The sequence below is a fragment of the Mirounga leonina genome, unplaced genomic scaffold (assembly GCF_011800145.1).
Source record: "Mirounga leonina isolate KUSES-001 unplaced genomic scaffold, KU_Mleo_1.0 Mir_366, whole genome shotgun sequence".
NCBI classification, from domain to species: domain Eukaryota; kingdom Metazoa; phylum Chordata; class Mammalia; order Carnivora; family Phocidae; genus Mirounga; species Mirounga leonina.
The window spans coordinates 28,703,092-28,719,457 of NW_023270709.1; the positions used below are offsets into that span (position 1 = coordinate 28,703,092).

Genomic DNA, 16,366 nt, shown 5'->3' on the forward strand with positions numbered 1-16,366 from the left:
TTGCTCTCACTTGGGCTTTGAAGACCTTTGACGGCCCTCTTGTGACTACAGCTGTCTGAGTCTCAGGACTAAGCAAAGCAGAACCACTTTATGTTCCGTTCCGTTATTTCTAAAATCCCGACAGTATGTCCTTTCTGAGGCACGGCTACTCGGGGAGAAAGGAACCTCAGTGGCAGAAAAAGGCACTGGTCGGCTTCCCGTCCAATAGGACCGCCTGGACCACACTTCCATCCCACCGCCTGTGTGCTTCCCCGGAGAACAGCCTCTTGCAATTTTTCTGAGCATCACTTTTAGTATTCTTTTAACTCTTGGATACATCAATGTTTTACATAGTAAAAAAAGTTAAATTGACCCAAGTGTGTGTACAGATACTCTAAAACTGAATATAAACAGAAACAAATCAAACATAACATAACTACATTGAAAAGGAAAAGAACAGATCCATGTAAATGTTTTACACAGTGCTTTGTTTTAATTGTAAAGACAGGGGAAAAAAGGCAAACATCTTAACCTCTACGAGGCAGGGTTTTGGGGTTGGGTTTTTTTTTTTTTTTTTTTTGGTGTTTAAGGGTATAGCAATTCTGATATTTTGTGTGAATTTGTTTTCATTTGTGTGTATTTTTGTGTGATTGGAAAAACGAAAACGCATATTTGGTGTTGGAAACTGAGGCCCTCTGTGTTAGAGAAGGAACTAAGTAAGGGTGGCCTGTTGGCTCTGGATGGGAATTAGAGGCATCAGTGTGAAATTATACGTATATAAAACTGCCATTTCCCCCCAGACTTGTCTGCTAACAAGGCCTAGAAGAAATTATACCTCTGTAACAAACAGGAATGCTAGCCCAATATCTTGGTTTTTAAATACCATCCCCCCCTAAAAGGAACCAGAGATACTTTTAGAAATCACTGACTCTAGGGCTGGACCAAAGAAAGTACAAGATGAACCTAAGGTATCTTTCTGTGCTAGAATGTCGGTGCTTAAAGATGATGGGGACAACTCAGAAGGACCCAGAAGTCAACTTGAAGGACCTCTCACTGGTCAAATTGGACATGCTTTGAGCATGAATAATGACAAGTGATTATAATCCTTGGATACTTAAATAAATAAATAAATATGGAAGAAGGGAAATTTTTCCTTATGGTGGTGTGTGAAGTAATAATAGAAGTAATAATAAGTTAGGAAATCACCCCTTGGCTGCCATCAGAACAATGATAGATTCAGGCAAAATTCATAAATCAGTGCTAAAAACGTAGGTAAAAATTTGATGAGGATCAGGATTTTATATAGTCTCAGAATATTTCCTTATATGTTACTTATTAATTACAAGGGGAAATGATAATTTTAGGGGGAAAAAACCTGCTGAACACAACCTTAACCAAGTGATCAAAGCAAACATCACTAATAATGGGAAAAACTGACATCACATGCCTCCTGGCGTGATGGAGGGAAACACCATTTCTGTGATATTCCTCCCAAATATTCACAACCTGAGTCTACTCTAATCACAACATAAATTGAAGAACATTCTACAAAATCACTGGCATGTGCTGTTCAGAAACATGTCGATCTCATGAAAAACAAGAAGCTTGAGAAGCCATTCCAAATTTAAAAAGACTAAAGAGTAACTAAATTCATATGTGATGTTAGAATGGGCCCTAGTTTGAGACAGAAATTTCTATAAAGGATTTTGTTAGTAAAATTAGCTAAAGTTAATATAGACTGTATATTAGATAATATTATTTTACCAGTGTTAAATTTTCTGAATTTGAAATTTGTGCCATGGTAAGGAAATGTCCTTGCTCTTAAGAAATATATGCTGACATGAATAATAAAAAGATTATGATGGAAGTTTACAGTAAAAAGATGGTGGATAAAAAGACATAATGTCCAAAAATGGGTTTCAAATAGTTTAGAAAAATAATTATGTCTCTAGGTACGTAGGTAGGTAGGTAGGTAGGTAGGTAGGCAGGCAGGTAGGTAGAGATGCCTGGGTGGCTCAGTCAGTTAAGTGTCTGCCTTTGGCTCAGGTCATGATCCCAGGATCCTGGGATTGAGTCCCGTATCGGGCTCCCCGCTCAGTGGGGAGTATGCTTCTCCCTCTGCTTGTGCTTTTCCTCTCTCTCTCTGACAAATAAACAAATAAAATCTTTAAGAAAAAAAAAGGTATCTATCTAGATAGGTGATAGATTTGCTGGTTATTGAGGGCGAGGCGCATAGTGCTCTGAAATGATCCCGACCTTTGGACAGGTGGTTCCCATCCTATTTAAAATATTGCTAAGCAGAGACAAGGATGCAAATTTGCCCATTTATAATATTAGAATTTAGCAGGTCTTTTGCTCTATTTCCCTTTCACACTCCTTTCACGCTAGGGACATCTGAAAGAGATTGAATTTCTTTCTCCGAGCTGGGAAGCAAAGAGGGGCTGCCATGGTTGGGAAAGAAGATGGAGCGCTCTTCCCTCTCTACCATCGGCCACGATGATGGGCACAGATAGTTTTGGATTGAAACCGTAACAGCCCTTGAGTGAGGCCTTCCGTGGACTAGAAATTTTGGGGAGTGCCTGGAAAATGCAGAGCGGGAGTACGGACAAGAAGTGGTAGAGGAAATGACTGTTCTTTCACTACAGTGGAAATGTCTTAGACATCTGTGAACTATTTGTCTTCTTGTTTTGGCAGCTAATAATTCCCATTTTGACACATACCAAAAGTTTCTTTTTTTTCTTTTTTGCCATTTCTTCATAGGAGTGTGTTTGATGTTGACTGATATTTCTGGGTATGCTTTTAAAAGAAGGAATGATAAAAGAAGGGAGTGATGAAAGGAAAGGAATTGTAGAGGATGAAATAGCCGTTCACACATGCAGGCTAGCTGGGTGATTTAAAGCAGTTTGTTGGTTGGTTGGTTGGTTGGTTGGTTGGTTGGTTGGTTTTAATGTTCGGCAGACTCTGGCCTCTCAACAGCCGTCACTTTGCGGTAGCATCCCCCCACTGAGTCACCCAGTGTCCTCTGCTTGTTGTTGGACCAAAGTTTTGGTGATGGAGAGAGGAGATGAGTAGAAAAGTCAAACGGAAGACTTTTGATTCCTCCTCCTAAAAACTTCACAGAAAAGAAAGGAAACTAAGGTACTTTTCCTCAGACCTCTTCTTTTCTTCTTCCCTTTTCTGTTTTTCCTTCTCTCAATAGTAGTGGAAAACAGAGGCCAACAGGACGGGTTTGGGGTATGGTGGCCCACTTGTTTTGAGTCTAGGGGTTCCCAGGCTGAATAACGGCCCCAAAGGTAGCAGGCCTCAGTCCCTGGCCCCTGTGTTCCCTTACAGGGACCAAGTGTCTTTGCAGCTGTGATTACATTGGGGGTCTCCAAGTGGGGATCTTGCCTTGGGTTGAGCACAGGTGTCCTTCAAGAGAGAGGCAGAGGGAGGTCTCCCACGCGCAGGGGAGGGGGCAGAGCGACCCTGGAGGCCGGGGTGCGGGGCATGCAGCCGCCAGGCAATCCTGGGGGTCCGCACGTTACACCTGCCCCAGGAAACCAATAGACCGCGTGAACGTCTGTCTGCCGGCCGGCTTGAGTGGCTTCGAGGCTCGAGGAGTCTAAACAGGGGGGCGTCAAAATGCACGTCTTGGGTGAAGTGTTTGAATTTCCGGGGTGCAGGCAGTGAATGAGGAAGGGAAGTAAGACAGTAGGATGGCGCAGCCGGCACCGTTTGGAGGATGAGGAGCCAGCCGGTGGAACCCGGGGCCTCTGCCGCTGAGCCGCACCCCCACCTCTGGGTCGGCCTCACTGCCCTCCGGGGTCCCTCACCCCCCCACCCCGGGCTTGCCCTCGTCTTTGCAGCAGGCGGGAAGAAGGCGCAGCGCGTGTGACTCCCGGAGGACAGAGGGCCCCGGGGGGTACTGATCCTTTAGCAGACCAAGCTTGAAAGGGACACAAAATAGAAGACATTCGTTGGAAAAGTGACCAGCTTTTCCCTGGATAAAACACTTCTTGCTATTTGTTGTTCGCTCCACGGCGATGTTAAGGGCAAGATTCTGATGGGAAAACCCCAGGTGAGAATTCAAACCACAGGCAATTCGTTCAGCGATTCCTTACCAGAGCTCTCCGTGTTTATTACAGCCTGAAGGCAGCTGAGAACGCTGGCGGGGTCGTCCGGGATAATAATGTTCAAGGCCAGAACCAAACAGCGCATTCAGGGATGGAAAGAAGTGTGGAATTTCGAAAGTAAGTTGAGTAGGTAGCTAGACACGGGATGGAGAGGCCTACCCGGTTTCCGGAGCCAGAAAGAGGGGGAGACTCGTGAAAGAGACCCTGTGGTTCTCTCAAGCAGAAGAGAGGTTTGTTCTCAATGCTGTTCTGTGGAGGATGGAGGGGAGATGGAGAGGAAGAGAGTGTGGTTTGGGGCATGTCACATTTAACATGTCCATCTACAGGGTCCCCCTGGGGGAGCAACATAGTGAACTCTACCCATACGCAGACCTGAGTACTTGGCGGTGGGTGTGACCACGAGCCGCAGGTTTACGTAATAGAGAGGGAAAACTGACAGTGTCCTGGAAGATCTAGAGTCAGGAACCCATTTTTTGATGGTTGCAAAAACAAAAACAAAAACAAAACTAGTTTTTGGGTGCCTGGGTGGCTCAGATGGTTAAGCGTCTGCCTTCGGCTCAGGTCATGATCCCGGGGTCCTGGGATCGAGTCCCGCATCGGGCTCCCTGCTCCTTGGGAGCCTGCTTCTCCCTCTGCCTCTCTCTCTCTCTCTGTGTCTCTCATGAATAAATAAATAAAATCTTTAAAAAAAAACAAACAAACAAAAAAACAGTTCTTTCCAGACTGATCTTGGACCCTAGGATTCACGCTGGTTAGCACCATGGCCTGGAAACTTCCATGGAAGACCCCCAAAGACTCATTTCCTGGTACCATCCTCCTAGTAGGTGTTCTTTCTTCTTCATTCATCTTATGTCTTTGCTATATTAGTAAGTACATCACTGAGTCTCTTAAAATTCAAAGGACCTCGTTGACTTGGCAGAATTTCTCTCTTGGTCGGCTCATGGGGCTGGTAGAATAGATGGGAGGAAACAGACGTGGCAGGTCTCACTGGAATTGAGTGCTAGAGAAGTGGTGTCCACAGAACTCTCCAAGCTCTTGTATGTGGTTGTGTGTGTGTGTGTGTGTGTGTGTAAGTGTTGGGAGGATGAGTGGAATATTATCTAGGCTGATGGTGTGAAAACACAATTGTGAAAGTTGCCAGTGTCATCGAGTAATTATCCCCTAAGTTGCTCCTGGAGAAACCTAGATACCAGTTATATTACTAGAAGTTCCTCACAAAAAGGTTTGGTTTTTTTTTTTTTTTCTATTTACCCAAAGGTACACTGAATGCCATAATTGTTTATTAATTTTCTCTGACAACATTCAGACTCTCTGCCTACAGCATGACTGAAATATCTGTTCACAGGGAAATAGTAGGATGAGTTTCAAATATGATTCTTCTTATGAAATAACCATTTATCTCCTAAGGTAGAATTCATTCATACTCAGGAAACCTGAAGACATATGCAGTACATTTCTAATGCATCCAGGATCAGGGGGAAAAAATTATAACTGGTTGGGTGCCATTTTGAAGAAGTTGACAGACCAAAAGGAGTGGATTTTTCGCGTAAGGAGCTTTTATATTGTGCTCCAGAATTTTAATCCACACTTAGGACTTTTTTCCTTGGTGTTTACAATACCTTGTTAACATGGACAGGGAAGATTAGTTATATTGTTTTAGGTCTCCCACCTTGATTGAATGTGAAGGAACTGTTTCTACACTAGGCAGTAAAGGTTTAAATAATCTTTTTTCTCCAATTAAATGTGTCTTTGAAAAAAACAAAGCACTGCCTTTTGAGTTAGAGTGACTGCATGGCCTGAGGAATCATGTCTGCTCCCACCTTACTGTGCAGCCCGTGGTCCTGCCCACTGTGTCTTCGTGCATGTTCCCAGGGGGTCCCACACATGGCCACATCTCCTTTCCTCTAAGAGTTTCTTTTTTTTTTTAAGATTTTTTAAAAATTAATTTATTTGACAGAGAGATAGAGAGCACAAGTAGGCAGAGCGGCAGGCAAAGGGAGAGGGAGAAGCAGGCTCTCTGCTGAGCAGGGAGCCCGATGCGGGGCTCAATCCCAGGACCCTGGGATCATGATCTGAGCCGAAGGCAGCCGCCCAACTGACTGAGCCATCCAGGTGCCCCTCCTCTAAGAGTTTCTTAATCTTTAATTTCTCCCTGAGAAAGCTAAGCAAAAGATAAGCTTGTTGAAAAATAGAACACCCGAATAAAACATGGTTGAATTTCCAGAATTCATCTACAATGTACTTTAATTTTTTTTTTAAGATTTTATTTATTTGGGGGTGCCTGGGTGGCTCAGTCATTAAGCGTCTGCCTTCGGCTCAGGTCATGATCCCAGGGTCCTGGGATTGAGCCCCGCATCGGGCTGCCTGCTCCACGGGAAGCCTGCTTCTCCCTTTCCCACTCCCCCCTGCTTGTGTTCCCTCTCTCGCTGTGTCTCTCTCTGTCAAATAAATAAATAAAATCTTTAAAAAAAAAATAATCTTAAACCAACCTTTAAAAAAAAAAGATTTTATTTATTTGACAGAGAGATGCAGCAAGAGAGGGAACACAAGCAGGGGGAGTGGGAGAGAGAGAAGCAGGCTCCCCATGGAGCAGGGAGCCCGACGCAGGGGGCCCGATCCCAGGACCCCGGGATCACGACCCGAGCCGAAGGCAGACACTCTTATTCTGAGTTAAAGTTCGACACAACTTGTTCTCAAAGAAGCACCTAAGTCAGCACATGTTAGTTGCTTTATTGGCACATAATTTAAAAAAATTTCCATCTGATATTTCCTATAGCTTTCTCACACTAAGTTCTTGGCCTTTTCACCATAACTTCTTCCCTTTTAATTTGCAGAGGTGGGTTTCCATGGAGAAGTCTATGGTTGGAAGGAAGGGAAAAAATTTTCTTTCTCTTTGGGCCTGAGCCCTAATAGAATCTAGAAAAGCAACGGTGATAATTCATGACATTCTTTCTCATATTTTGTCTTTTTTCTTTTTGCAACTTGATGAATTCCCATAGTTGGAGCATGTGAATAATTTCTCCTGACATGGTGGGTATAAGTGGCAGAAAGATATTGTGAAATTGTACCTTGAAAACAAGAAAAGGGAAAGAAAATATGTCAGCAGAACAGAGAGTGAACTCTTGCTCCCATTAAAGAAAGTCTGGCTCTGGAGCACTCATTGTGAATCTTTTATGGAAAAGTAAATCCCAAAGCCAGGACATCTTAACTGGGTAAAGAATTTCCCTTGGAACTTATTTTCTCCTCTGAAAATTCCCTAATCACTTCACAGGGAAAGAGGGGTTCGACATGACCTTTGTTCAGGAACCAGGGTCTTCCCAATGGCTGCACAGTCCTTCAGCCCACACTTCCATCATGGTTGCTAACGGTTTTCAGTCTTCAAAATCTGTCCTAGGGCTACGTACGCAAAAGTGGGCTGATACCAAAGTTCCTAAAGATTTGATGAGGAAGAGGCAGTTGAGTATGGAAGTGATTACAAAATATTATCCTACTTAAAATGCCGCTGAGCAGAAACAAAGATACAAACCTCCCAGTTCCTACTGGAAGTTAGTACAGTCTTGATTGCAGAACTTGCAAATTTTTATTAAAAATAAAAAGGAACTTCACATCAGATTCAGCTATGTATGTTGATTCTAAAATATTAATAAATGCTGTATTACTATAGGAGAGAAGAAGGTCAATTATTAGGACGCGGAAATGGCCCAACAATAGAAGGACATTTTTGCAATTGTTTTTCCTCCATTGGAATAGGAAATTGGAAAAAATTAAAATACAGGCATGTAAGATGCACCCTCCCGAGCCGTCCCAGTGCCCAAAGCAGTGCTTCCGAAAGGTTAATGTGCAAAGCAATGACTCAGGGGCCAGGGTCTAGTTCAAAGGTCTGGGCTGGAGCGGACACCCTGCGTTCCAAGCAGCTCGCAGGCGCCGCGCGTCCCGCGTCCAGGGACGCGGTGAGAGAGGGCGCGCCCGCGCCGGCTACAACCCTCTGTAAATCACCTGAGCCAGGGAGTGAACCGCAGCTCTCGGGGAGGAGTTCAGCCCGGCCGAACCGGAGGTCGGCCTCGGGCCTTTGGGACCTCGAGCAGACGCCCCCCGGCGCGCGCGCGCCTGCAGAGGGACCGTGGCCACCGCGGCCAGGAAGCAGAGGAACCGGGACAAGGGTCTGGGGGCCCGCGTTCTTCTCTGCTTAGGCCTCGCGGTGCTCACCTTCCTCTCCCGCTCGGCGAATAACCCTGCAAACGGAGCGAGGCGACAGCCCCCGCTGTTCCCGAGCGCAAGCCGCTGCGCGCGTCTTCCCGGCCGCCTGTCCCGCTCGCCTGCCGGCCCCTCGGCGTGGCCGAGCCCCGGGGAACGCAGACGCGGCAGCAGGGGACCAGCGGCAGAGGGCGCCGCAGGACCGCGAGGAGGCCCGCGAGCAAAAGTGGAGGTGCCGGGGATTGAACCCGGGGCCTCGTGCATGCTAAGCACGCGCTCTACCACTGAGCTACACCCCCGCGGGGAGGCCGGCTGCCCCGAGTCTACTAAAGGCGAGCGCGGGCGCTTGGGGCGGGCCGCCCGCCCCCGCCTCCTGCCGCCCTTTCCGGAGCCCCCGATCCAGGGCCGAGCGCCTCTCGCTGAAAGAAGAGAGCCCACGCTCTGGACCCGAGGCCCGCTGTCCCGGGGGTGTCCGCGCCGGGCCGCCTCCCCGCCGCCGGCGGAGCCGGGAGCAAGCCTTCTCGGGCTCCGCGCCCTCCTTTTCCCGCGTTCCGGGCTGCCGGAAAGCCGCAGAGCACAATGTGGGGACCCCGCCCGAGCCCCAGGGCAGGGGGGCGGCCGCGGAGGGCAGGTGCACCGGGCGGGGGCCGGCGGGGGCGGCGCGCCTGCCCCCCAGCCTGCGCCGCCCCGCCCGCCGCCTGCTCAGGCCGGGACGCCCTCGCGCGCCCCCCCAGGGCTGCCCTTAGAGCCACTGAGAGGTAAGCCGGCCAAATGCCCAGCGAAGACGCTAGGAAATGGACACGGCAACCCAGGGGAACCGACTTAAACTAAAGAAGGAAGGGCTGCTAGAGACAAACGCAGAGAACAACGAGTTTTAAAGAGTGGAAAGCTAGACATTTGAGAAGTCAACAAAACAGACAAACCTCTAGCTAACCTAATTGGGAGAAAGGAAAATAAGAGCAAATACATAAAACTGAACTGACCGGAGAAAGTAACCATCTAAAGAGCTTTCAAAAAAGGGTGAGAAACATCACAGCACAACTCAGCAAATGACTGGAAAACTTAGATGAAGTGCGTTTTGTAAATAGAGCTTATCCAGATTAATCCTTGCGGAGACAGGACTAAACAGACCATTACTTTAGAAAAATAGAGAAAACAGTTGAATAGGCATGCCCCCCAAAAGGGCACCAGGCAAAAATACTTTCGCAAGCAAATTCTACCAAACTGTTAACTATCAGAAAATCATGATGCTACTTAGATTATTCATCGAAAAAGAAGAAAAATGTCCTATTCGTCACATAAAGTGAGCATAACATTTACCACAAACTTTCTCAGTTTGCACCAAAAATTAAAACTACAGGCCTATTGCACATAATACGGGATGTCCAACTGGGGTTTATTCCAGAAATGCAGAGATCACTCGTTATTAAGAAAGACATCGGCAAAGATTCTCTTCTCCACCAAACTCTACTCAGGTTCCCTGGCGCTCCTTTCCAACTAGGCCTGGACTCTCGGACTTCCATTTCATCTCTGCATGCTTCCGTTTTAGCAAGAATCCCATCCTCCATATCTGGTCACCCGAGATATCTAACTGGGTTCATCATCCTCTGCCCTCCCCCAGGTGATGTATGATCACCTTGGCCCGCTTCCAGCAAGAATCCTGTTAGGTCCATTTAGCCAGGATCCACCCTTCCCCCTAATGTTTCCTCTTAGTAATATTCTATCCACCAAAGGACCCCACCCCACTCTTGGCTATAAATTGCTCCTCGCCAAATACTGTATTTGGAATTGGTCCCAGTTCTATACTGAGGCCTCTTTCCCCCTATTACAATATTCCTGAATGAAATCTATTTTTCCTGCTTTAGCTCCTATCCAGCTCTGGCTTATCTTTAACAACATTAATATAGACCATTGACCATCGTGTTGATAGAGGAAAGGAGAAAAAACATACATGATTATCTCTACAGATTCAGAAAAAGCATTTGACAAAAGACAACATATATTTAATATTGCAATGGGCTGCATAGTGTCCTCCAAAAATTCACATCCACTTGGCTTTATTTATGGGACCTTATTTAGAGGTCCTTTTTTAGAAATATATGACCTAATTTAGAAATAGGGTCTTTATAACCTTATTTAGAAATAGGGTGACTTTATTTGTGACCTTATTTAGAAATAGGGTCTTTGTAGATGCAATTAGTTAGGAGGAGATCATATTGAAATGTGGTGAGCCCTAAATCCACTGACTGATGTCCTTATAAGACGAGGAAAACATGTAGACACAGACACACAGAGGGAAGCAGGCCACACCACGATGCAGGCAGAGACTGGAAGTGGAACAGTGCCAGAAGCCTCCGGAAACTAAGATGAGGCAAAGAAGGAATCTTCCCTAGAGACTCAGCGGGAGCATAACCCTGCTGACACCTTGATTTGGGACTTCTGGCCTAGAGCACTCTGAGAGAATAAATTCATATTGTTTTAGGCCACCCAGTTTGTGGTAATTTGTGACAGGAGCCCTAATAAACTAACACAAATATTCCAAAAGCACTCAATAAAATAAGAATTGATGGACACTTCTCAGCATGATATTTTTGTCCCACTTTTTGGGTGTCATGATCCTCATGTATTCTACAACACCCCTCCCACTCCACTTCACATTGAATCTGTGGGGTTATGAGAAACAAAATAATGATATGGTAGAGATAAGAGACATTGATATAGGGAGAACAGAACTCCAAGGGCCTGGTTTTCTGGGTCTGAGCCTCATGTCTCTGGCCCTTTACTGAAAATCAGGAATGAGTTGGAAATAGTTTGATTGAGGAAGAGCAAATCATTGATTCTATATACTTTACTTGGTTCTATGCAGCTGTTTCAACCAAAAAATGAAAAAAAAATTCATAGATGCCAAAAGTTTTGTTGCATTACTCTTTATTGGTAAATCAGTAAAAGGAGATTCTTTTTTTTTTAAATAATTTTTTAAAGATTTTATTTATTTATTAGAGAGTGAGACAGAGAAAGCACAAGTAGGGGGAGGGGCAGAGGGAGAGGGAGAAGCAGACTCCTCGCTGAGCAGGGAGCCCCATGCGGGGCTCACGGGGCTCAATCCCAGGGCCCTGGGATCATGACCCCAGCCGAAGGCAGCCTCTCAACCGACTGAGCACCCTGAAATGAGGTTCTGATTTAAAACCCACCCAATCCTCTTTAGGCTAGTGGCCTAAAGATTAGATGAGGAACTGCTTTAATACGCTAGGTTCAGTCAGTAGAGCAGGTGACTCTTGATCTCAGGGTCATGAGTTCGAGCCCCATGTTGGGCATAGAGATTACTTTGAAAAATAATACAAACATAGTGATTCGAAGGGGCACATGCACCCCAATGTTTATAGCAGCAATGTCCACAATAGCCAAATTATGGAAAAAGCCCAGATGTCCATCGACAGATATATATAGATATAGATATAGATAGTGGAATATTACTCAGCCATCAAAAAGAATGAAATCTTGCCATTTGCAAGGATGTGGATGGAACTAGAAGGTATGCTGAATGAAATAAGTCAATCAGAGAAAGACAAATACCATACGATTTCAGTCATATATGGAATTTAAGAAATAAAACAGATGAACATAGGGGAAAGGAAGGAAAAATAAAATAAGATGAAAACAGTGAGGCAAATCATAAGAGACTCTTAACGAACAAACTGAGGATTGCTGGAGGGGAGGGGGGTGGGGGGATGGGGTACCCAGGTGATGGGCATTAAGGAGGGCACGGGATGTGATGAGCACTGGGTGTTTTACGTTCAACTGATGAATCACTGACCTATACCTTTGAAACTAATAATACAGTATATGTTAACTAAATTTAATTTAAATAAAGAATTTTAAAAATTAAAAAAAAATAAAAATCTTAAAAAAAAACAAAACCCAAAAACCCAAACACTAGGTTCCTCTCCCTTCATTGTCCCAGAGACCAAAGCAGTCATCCTCACTTGGAGGTGGCTGCTTGTCTTAGGTTGGTGCATTCGCTCCCCTCGGCAGCTGACCTCTGGGCCACAGCACCTGGTCCCCTTTCATGCCAGGATGGTGTATGTGGTGGTTCTCCTGAAGGAAAGCCTAGTACCCATTAAACACAGTGCAGAAGAGAGGAGGGGGGAAATAGTGAGACAGAAAAATCTTCTCCGGATTCACGAGTTTTTGTGGGCTATGAAAAGACATGGATCATATGAGCAAGAATATTTAGAAGAAGTTCTAAAATAGAATCCTGTTAGGGTCCAAGCCAGAGAGGATGTTGCTGTGCCCACTGCCAAACTTTTCGAGGCAAAATTTCTAGCGCCGTCCGGCATGAGTGTATTTACAAGGCTGTCAAGCAGACGGAGGTGACCAGAATTATCTGCTAACATGAGTATGCTAATGAGCCTCCTTGACCTCTTTATCAGACAGAGAAAGGGGGATATCTCCTGACCGCCATGTGCTGACTGAAATGCCCCCTGAACAACTGTGATGTGTCGGTGGTTCATATCTTTAAAAATTCAAGGTATACTTTTGTGCTGTAACTTCTTTAAATTCAGTAAAGGAAGCTACCTACCCCTTTGCCAACATCTACTCAGGTCACAGGACTAATAGTTCTAATGTGAGCAAGAGAACCTGCTAAAAGTTTAAGGGTTAATTAACATCTACACCGAGAGTACATGTGACTTCAGACTGTGATTCTGAAATGCTGTGATATAGGAACATGGAGATTTTTTTAATTGAGATATAGTTGACACATGATATTACATTAGTTTCAGGTGGGCAAGAGATTCTCCATTCATTATGCTATGCTCACCACAATGGAAACACAGAGATTTTTAACTGTCTTGGGAACCTCAGTTTAAAATTGGAGGGGCACCTGGGTGGTTCATTGTTGAGAGTCTGACTCTTGATCTCAGCTCAGGTCTTGATCTCAGGGTCATGAGTTCAAGCCCTGTGTCGGGGTCCATGCTGGGCGTGGAGCCTACTTAAAAAAATTGGAAAATGTTAATGGTTTATTAGAGGAAAATCAACATCTGAAAAAAGTTCAATTATGGATATTGAAGCCTATTTTACAGTTAGACCTTTTGAAGCTTAAGAAAATGCCCTAGACACCTACCCTCGGTGTTGTTAAAACAGTTTCTCCATATGACTTTGAGAATCCAGAAGGACATAATCAAAAACAACAATCTACTATTACAGAGTTATTGGCCATCTCAGAACTCTGATCCACAGCAAACGACTTTGAGGTTCCCAAGATGGCCATTTGGTGGCGCCTGCATCAATGTCCAGAACATTGAACTGCGTATTTCATGGTGAAAGTGCTCACAAGGGCAATGACAAATTCCTCCAAACTTTTCAGTTATTGTTAGGAAAAGTTTATTCAAGAAGCTCTTTGGGTGGCTGAATCTTTTCTATCTCAATTTAACATAATACCTCCCCCTCAAAACAAAATTAAAGCTCTGATAAAATGCTTAAGTTTCTCCCATTAAAACATACAACTGAGAAATATACAAAAACTGAGAAAACAGTCTAAATTAAATTTATGGTTTTTTAAATCAACATTTTCAACTTCTCAGAAGAGCTTTCTTTGTCCTAAAATTCTACCTTTAATCCTGTTTAAAGAGAAACTGAGGCATGTTAAAAATTTTTAAGAGTTTACTTGAGCAAAAACTGATTCTTGGATCAGCTACTGGCACACTGGTCTTCCCCCTGTGACACAAGGTCGGGGGACAGACCGGACACAGAGAAGCCGCAGAAGCAAAGAAAGGCAGTTATTTGACTGGCTAGAAAGCCTCATTGCCTGTGATTGGTTGTCCTTACTGTTTGTTTCCTCATCTTGAAGTATACCCAGGCTTCGTTTTAATCTACTTCTGCAGGCATTAGAGCCCCCTCCGTCCTCTGGCCTCCGTGTTTAGTTGATTTAAGAGTCCTAAGATGATATGACCACAAGATCCTCACAAACCCTTACTTACCATATAACATCGTTATATGGTTCAGATTGATTTCTTCCTCTGACAGGGTCTACCCTGTTACTGACGGAGTTCAGGACATGCTACTCCAAAAGATGACATTTGGGTGTATTAGATATTTTAAGCCGAAGGAATCTGAGAAAACAGCAAAAGCAGAAATGTTGCTCTGACCTTCCCTATTGCCCTTCGTCCGTGAAGCAGGTCGTAAAAGGGGAACCTGTGAGAGATGCGCCCCCTATGATGGAAAGGAGCTTCCTTCCTTCTAAAGACAAAGGGATGCCAAGAAGACCCCTAAAAAACAAACCTTGCTGAGTTCCCCCCAATTTACTATAATTACCTCATACTCCCTAACCAATTTATTGTTTACAATTATACCCCTTAACCTATCATATTCCTCAATTTATTATTTTTATAATGTATTTATTTACAATTTTTTATTTGTATTTGTAATGATTTATTTTATAACTTATTTATTTTATTTTTGCAATTTATTACAATTTATTTCAATTTATTTATTTACAATTTATTACAATTGACCTCACACTCCTTAACCTATCATAGCCCTCCATGGCTGCCCACGCTGCCTCAAGCCTGGCATAAAACACCCAGGTCTGTTTCTCTGGGGCTGCATTTCCTAGGGAAGGCGCTCACGTCACCGTGTCATGTAGAACTTCTATTAAATAAATGTCTATTGTTTTGTCCTGTTAATCTGTCTTTGTCGTTTTAATGTTAGACCCAGCCAAGGACCCTAAGAGGGTTGAGGAAGTCTTTTTCGTCCCCACGTAACCTTCTAATCTTGCAAGTCTTGTCACAATCTAAGGGCAAGTGTACAGTCCTGTGTCCAGCAGGTATAAGGTGTATTTCCAAAAGAGACACTGCCAGACACACACACGTGAGTCAGGAAACTGGGTATTTGGGGGAAGACAGCCCGTGAGGTTAACCTTAAAAATACATCGGAAAGGTCTGGTTAAACACACATAGCCCCTTAAACTCTGGAGCATCCACTCGGTATCATGCTTACCCCTGGGCAACAGGTGCATAGCCCTGGGGCCTCTCCTGGCCATGTCTCCTCCTATGGATATGGAGTCCACACTCTATTTAGTCGGGCCCCCAGAATTCTCTGCCAAAACAGCCCCATCGTCCCTCCTTCCAGGCCTCTTTTCTGAGGCCATCCTTGTGAGCGCGGCGCATGCCCTGAGCATCGTGCTCCAGGGCTCGCAGCGGGCCCTGGACTGGCTCTTTGCCAGGCGTGTGCTTGAAGCTTGGAAGTGTGTCTTGAGATGTTCACACGCGCAGGTACAAAGCCCTTCAAAGTGTGGGGTGGAGCCAGGAGTGGTAAGAAAAGGGAATGGGGCTGTATCTTTGTTTTCTGATTTCTCTCCCTAATCTACCTTTCCAAACGAGCCAAGCAGGTGTTTCCTCAAATCAGTCAGATAAGAAGGATCGACTTTATTTAACCCAATAAAGAACTTTGGTCTAGATCCGAAGCTCACTCTATGCCTCAAGAGTTCCCGTCACCAAGTCAGGAACGGCGAGTCAAAGAAGCGCGCAGAGCGTGTGACCGCAGAGGGAGGGTGGGGACGCGGAGGAGGCGGCGGGAAGGCGCGCGGTCTCTGAGCAAGGGGGGGGGCTCCGGCGCAGAAAGCGGGGGCGGAGGAGGGGGCGTTCCTGGGCGCCGCGCCCCTTTCCCCCTTTCTGCGCGTCTCGCTCTTCGCTAACACTGCGAGGTGAAGCTCCTGCGGCGCGCTGGGTCACTCGGCGCGGGGCGTGTTCTCGGGGCCGGGGAATCCGGAGCCAGCAGGTGCCGGCAGACTTGGCACCCGGCGCCCGGAGCAGAGACGCGTGCGTTCTCGTTCTTCGTGTGAGTTCGGGGAACTGCAAGAGAACGAAGGAGCGAGAAGAGAAGCGAGCGGCAGATGCGATGTAGCAAATGATGAGGAGCTGGAGCAAAAGTGGAGGTGCCGGGGATTGAACCCGGGGCCTCGTGCATGCTAAGCACGCGCTCTACCACTGAGCTACACCCCCTCGCGCTCGGGAGAGGCTCGGAAGCGGCCCTATGGCTCCTCGCCGCCGGTGTCGGCCGTGTCGAGGTCGGCCCGCGGC

At 45.7% G+C, this 16,366-nt stretch overlaps 2 non-coding genes across 2 annotated transcripts; both read right to left on the reverse strand.

Annotated features, from left to right (window-relative positions):
* Positions 1–8,515: 8,515 nt before the first annotated feature.
* On the reverse strand, positions 8,516–8,587 carry TRNAA-AGC. Its single transcript has one exon. It is a non-coding gene; the product is annotated as a tRNA-Ala (tRNA).
* A 7,629-nt stretch (positions 8,588–16,216) lies between these two features.
* Positions 16,217–16,288, reverse strand: TRNAA-AGC. The gene has a single exon. It is a non-coding gene; the product is annotated as a tRNA-Ala (tRNA).
* Between the last annotated feature and the right edge of the window lie 78 nt (positions 16,289–16,366).